Raw genomic sequence first — 6439 nt, 5'->3', positions numbered from 1 at the left:
TGCTTTCTTCTCAGCACCTCCCCTGTGACAGGCCATCAACACCTCAAACTTAACATGTCCAAACTGAGGTCTTAACGTCTTCCCTTCTTTCCCATCTCAATAACAGCATCCCCCTCACCTATCACCTGCCCTGATTCCACCCTTCCCTCACCAGCCCCCCAACCACTGGGTCTTGTCTGGACCCCTGCTCCCTGCATCTTCCCCTCCGCCTCTGACGTCTGGTCCACCCTCAGGGGTCTGCATAGCGCGGGAGCCTCCAAACTGCTCCTTACGCTTGCCCCGCCCCCAGCACATTTTCAGGCATTGCTAATCTTTTAAAATTGTAATTCAGGTCAGACCACTCCCTCTTTTAAAACCCTCCAACAGCTTCCCCTTGTAATGAGAAAACTCCCAACTCAGCGGGGTTTCTGAGGCCCCTGGTGGTCTAGTCCTGGCTTTCTCCAACCTACTCCACCATTCTTTCTGGTGACCCTACCCTGGCCTCCATTTAGTTCCTTAAATGCCCAGGCTTTACCCCCTTGGGTCTTTTGTTTCTACAGGCTCTCGCCTCTGGCTGCTACGCCCTTACCCTGGGTCTCAAGGTCGGCCTGCCTGGCGTAGATCGGCCCGCGGCTCGAAGCTCCTGCCGCCCTCTCCAGGCAACGTCCTGGGGAGGGCTCTGATTGGCTTAGCCGGTGTCACATGAACACCCTTGTCCAATCATCTGCGGCCAAGAACAGGCCACTGGGAAGAAAACAAGGCTGCCAGGAGTCGCACTGGTTCCCTTGGGGGTTGGAGGGTTGGGGTGGGGGTGCCGTTTGGGGGGAAGAAGGTGGGCAATGTCTCTAAGTCTCTGCTCAGCCTTCAGTGCGCTCGGCCTCTCAGCAGGGTTTAACCTATTGGGAACTACCCCTTTTATTTTTCCAATAAAATGTCTATTTTAGCCAAAAAGGGCAATATATACTTACTGATAAAAGAGTTAAAAAATACAGAAAACAACAAGGGGAAAAAAAGAACAGGATTACACCGGCTGAGGACAACCACTGTTAGCCTCCATCGGCTCTGTTGTCGCCTCCCCGGTCGATCTCCAACCATGAACCTTGAATGGATCCTCACCTTCCACCGCTTCTGCTTTTTCATTGTATATCTGGATTCTTTCTACCATTTTTTTTTTTTTTTTTTTCGGATCTCACTGAGATATCACCCACTGCAATGGCTTCAACCAACCACCACATTTATGCTGGTGATTCCCTAACTGAAATCCTTTCCTAGCAATTTCTTGGTTTCAGATTTGTATCTGGCTGCTGGATGGCTCCACAGGGTGGCCCCACAGGATGGCCCCACAGGATGGCCCCACAGGATGGCCGTGGGTGTCTCAAACTGGGAGGCTTTCGTTCCATACCCTGAAATCTCTTCCTTCTTCTCTGGATTGAAGCCCTAATTATGGCATTGATGAAGTAAAATTCATATTCTATAGCAAGATGAGAAAAATTTAAACAAAATTTTTCTTTTTTTTTTTTTTTTTTGTGTGTGTGTGTGTGGTACGCGGGCCTCTCACTGTTGTGGCCTCTCCCGTTGCGGAGCACAGGCTCCGGACACGCAGGCTCAGCAGCCATGGCTCATGGGCCCAGCCGCTTCGCGGCATGTGGGATCCTCCCGGGCCGGGGCACGAACCCGTGCCCCCTGCATTGGTAGGTGGACTCTCAACCACTGTGCCACCAGGGAAGCCCCAAACAAAATTTTTCTTTGCCTATTTGGGCCTCCTCTCTCCCCTTTAGTGTGTAGAGTGCATCTGCATTAACCAGACCTTCTTAAGCGATAACCTTCCTTCTTAATCTTGTAAGGGGCCACAATGACCCATGACCCACTACTCACTTTGCATGTGTAGGTCTGGATTGTGTCAACTGTCAATAATACATCATTTGATGTAGGACCCTTTGTCTCAAAAACTTATATAACTGTGCTTTGACCTCTAACTGATGGAACAGTCCTCAGAGTTTTCTGAAAGACTGTCTCCAGGGTTATAATCCTCAGGTTAGCTCCAATAAAATTTTCCATTTCTTTCTCAGAGAACTGTCCCATTCACCATCCTTCCAGAACAGCCATGATCCTGTCCATTTGCTGCTCTTCCCCCATAAATGGGTCTTTGTGAAATTCCATTTCTCTGGCTGGACATCATCATCCCATCCCCATCCACTTGGTAAACTCTTCAGCTTCCAAGACCCTGCCCAAGGGTTACCTGCTCTGTAACATCCGCCCGAGAAGTTTCCTGCTCCAGGAAAATGCCATTTATGGAAGTCACTTCTGTACGAATAAATAAATGTTAAAAGCCTGGATTTTGTTCCTCGATGCCACGGATGCCACCATTCCAAATTCCTGACCCACTGAGACTTTGCTCAAACAGTTAGACTGCCCAATATGCATACAGAAATGCTAAAGACTTTACACGACAATTCTCTCCACAAATGTTTCCCCGAGACAGTGTGTGTTGGGCAGAGGGGGAAGGTAGAGTGAGGGGTTCACCCACATCTACCTCCATCAACTCTGCCCCTCCATCTGGGAGGCTGATGCCACCTGAGGGGCCTAGTCACATTGTGACTTTCATGGGCCCTGGGCACTTTTGATTTCATGAGCCCTTTCCTCCATTCATTAAAAAAATTTTTTTTTTTATAAATGTATTGGTATAAAAACAAGCATAACCTAGGCTGCCTTCATTATCATATATTCATTACCAACTATTCATTTTTTTCTTTTTTTTTTTTTAATTAATTTTTTTTTTTTTTGCGGTACGCGGGCCTCTCCCGTTGCGAGGCACAGGCTCCATACACGCAGCCTCAGCAGCCATGGCTCACGGGCCCAGCCGCTCCGCGGCATGTGGGATCTTCCCGGACCAGGGCACGAACCTGTGTCCCCTGCATTGGCAGGAGGATTCTCGACCACTGAGCCACCAGGGAAGCCCTAAATTTTTTTTTTTTTTAAATCTTTGGCTACACCAGGCGGCTTGCGGGCTTGTGGGATCTTAGTGGGATCTACTTGTGGCAATAAAAGTGCGAAGTCCTAACCACTGGAAAACCAGGGAATTCCCCTCTTCTGGTTTTAAAATAAATCAAATTTAAACGTTTTAGGGCCCCTTAAAGTATTGTGGGCCCAAGTCACTGCACTGTAAAGGAGATTGTGCCCTGTGCCTCATGAAGAAGCTGACTCTGGCTGAGGGCAACTACCTGAAACTCACTGAAAGCTCAAAGGTTTTATCTCCTCTTCACTGTTCTTTGAGACTTTAGAGAAGATGTAGATTAGTGCTTCTTGCTACAATCTTATCAAGACTCAGAACACATGGTTATTCTCTCCAGGCAAAAGTTGCCAAGGGACATACCATCACTGCTAAATACACAACATATGATAAAGCGTGCCTTATAAATACAAAATAGCCCACAGAGGTTGGCTTTCAATGCTGTCCCCTCAAGGAGTTAGGATGGAGTTATGGGGGCGGCTGGGGCTGCTGGATTATTATTGTTCATACCTGATTGACAGTTGAGGAAACTGAGAATTAGAGGAATCCAGTAACTGAGTCAAGATGATGCAGAGAACAAATGAATTAGTGACTCCAGGATTTCAATCCTGGTCTGTGCTCTTATGAGTTGCTTTGGACAGACAGACAGACAGCGTTTGAGGTGCGTGAGGGCCTTCTAGGGGAGAGAGACATCAGGAGGTATTTAGATAAACTAGCTCAAGGCTTAAGTGAGATCCTTAGCTGGTGACATAGATTTGGGAATTATCCAAGTGTTGGTGGCATTTAAAGATTCAAAGTGGATCAGCTTGTTCACTCTGTTGCAATCTCTGTACCATGAAACCACCCTGAGTGGGCCCCCTCCCTTGGGGAGACGAGCAGCTTTGCTCTCTTGTGGGCTCTTACTCCCTACTCTTTCCCAGGTATGCCTGGTTCCTGAGAAACATTTACAGTGCAACTTCTGTCCACAGGCCCTGGGCTACCAGCTTGGGCTTCCATCTCCAGCCCCATTATTTCCTGCTGGATTAGATGCCAGAACTTGACTTTCCTCACTTTGATGCCTGATCTCTCTGTGGAAGCAGCACCTCTGTGTGCTCTCCCACACAATAAGTATTTATTGAGCACCAACTATGTGCAGGACACCATTGTAGGTACTGAGGATACAACTGTGCACAAAGTTGACAAAGTCTCTTGAACCCAAGGGGCTTACAGTCTAGGGGCACGAGGCAGACAATAAACAAATAAGAATAGTTCCAGGTATCAGGAATACGATAAAGCCTCATAATGTGGCATGAGTGAGGGCACAGGAGGGCTCTGAGGAGTGGCGGTGACACTGGTCAAGGTTGTTGGTGGGAAAGGAGTCTCAGAGGGGGGATGTTGCAGCTGAGGCCTGAACGAGGAGACGGTAGTGGCTGTGAGGAGATAGGGTGCGCTCAGGGCCCTTCCAGCAGGAGCAGTGAGCTGTGCGGGTCCAGGCTTGGCATGCCTAGAAGGCCCTCCTGATGGCGGGGGAGGGGCTTGGAAAGGCAGAAAGAGCCAAGGCAGGCAGGGGGTCCTGCCCTGGGTGAAAGGCCCAACCCAGGGCCACCAAGGACCAGCTGACGAGATGGGAAGAGAAGACCCCTTCTTCCTGGGGAAGGAGAGAGAGGGAGGAAGCAGCAGCAGCAGGATTGGGGCCCTTGTTAAAAAATTTTGAAGAATTTCAAGATGGTGACAGCAGAGCACTGAACCTGGCGAGGGCCCTTCTGAGCACCGAGCATGTGCCACTCAACAGGACGCGGTCCATGACACTTGGCCCCAGCCCAGTGGAGGCCCTTGGGAAGATGAGGCACAGAATCCAGGTCCTGCTTTCACCCCAGGCTGAGCCTCACCTCGCAGGCAGGGCCACAGGACAAAGGTGGGGGGTTGAAATTTTCTATTTTGATGAAAATGTTGCAAACTGTACAATGTTGCAAAACCAACATAATTCATGTAGCTGATTTCATGGACTTCTGATTACACGTCTGACAGTTGCAGTGTTCTTCTTTCCCTTGGGAGATTTGGGGCAGAGGGGGCCCGGGAATCTCTACTCCTCACAACAGGGTTAACCTCTAAGCAGGTGTGACATGTTCCCGGGCAGGCACAGTGGGTTGGAGCCAAGAATGTTTAACCCCATATATTATGTCAAATACCATTTATATCAAACCACCCCTCCTTAATCTTAGGCTAATTACCTTATGATTAACACTAGTCCTCTGACCTTGGTAAACTATTTATTCTCCCTGAACTTCAGATTTCCTCATCTGTAAAAAGGAGATAATTATACTTCACAGGGGTGCTGTGAGGATTAAACATATGAAAAGCCTTTTTAGAGTATTAAGGTCTAAACAAATGCCAGGTAGTGTTACTACAGATCTGCTCAGTGGTTGCCTCACCCGCGCAGACAGGGGATTCGGGACAGCCACGGCTTGACAGAAGCCTCTCTGTGCCACTGACTCTGAGGCTCTGGTGTATTCTTAGCAATCAGCTTCTGATCTTCGTTTCTCAAGCAGCTTCCTTTCCTGAGGAGAATCCCCTTGGCTTGTCAGGTATGCCTCAGATCACAGATCAATAATCCTGGTTTATATAACAGACTCTCGTGAGTTGGGCTGCCTTCATAATTTTAATAGTCCCTAAATGAACCGAGAAGAATCCAGATCTTGGACCTGAGGGTCTGAAGGAGACAAGTAATCATTCTCGCTAATTTCTTAGTGCATTTGGGTAATACTCTTATTTATTAGTTTTTTAAATTAATTAATCGGTAGTTGCGGCATGCAGGGCTCTCTAGTAGTTGTAGCGTGTGGGCTGTAGAGCACGCAGGCTTAGTTGCCCCGTGGCATGTGTGGTCTTAGTTCCCCGACCAGGGATCGAACCTGAGTCCCCTGCATTGGAAGGTGGAGTCTTAACCACTGGACCACCAGCGAACTCCCAGTAATGTGCTTATTAAAAGGTGCTAAAGGCAGATAATTTTATTACAAGAGTGAGCAATAGTCCCCTAAGCTTCTCTTTGTGGTGCAGTGCTGCCCATGCCGTGGGGAGTCTACCAAGATCCTTAGGCCTTTGCAGTGGCTGTGCCTTCTGCCTTGAAGGCTCTGCCCCCACACATCCCATGAAAAATGTCACCTCCTCCAGGAGATCTTCTCTGCCCACCCCGTCTCAGAGGGCACTTTCCCCTGCTCCCCATCACCTCTGTATCCTCCCTACCCTGCTCGATTCTTCCTGGCATATGCCCACCTGACTCACGTTTTATGGGTTTATTGTTGGAATCGCCCCATTTAAGTGTGAGCTCCGAGAGCTGTGACTCTGCTCTGTTCACTGTGCTGTTTCCAGGCCTGGGGCTCAGAGCTTTTGACCAGCAATGGGATCCAGACAGAACTTACGTTATTTCTCTTGTTTTCATTGCATTTGTTTTTAAAAAATACTTTTGTTCAGGAC

The sequence above is a fragment of the Kogia breviceps genome, chromosome 19 (genome assembly GCF_026419965.1).
Source record: "Kogia breviceps isolate mKogBre1 chromosome 19, mKogBre1 haplotype 1, whole genome shotgun sequence".
NCBI classification, from domain to species: domain Eukaryota; kingdom Metazoa; phylum Chordata; class Mammalia; order Artiodactyla; family Physeteridae; genus Kogia; species Kogia breviceps.
Note: the sequence above shows the minus strand (reverse complement) of the source record.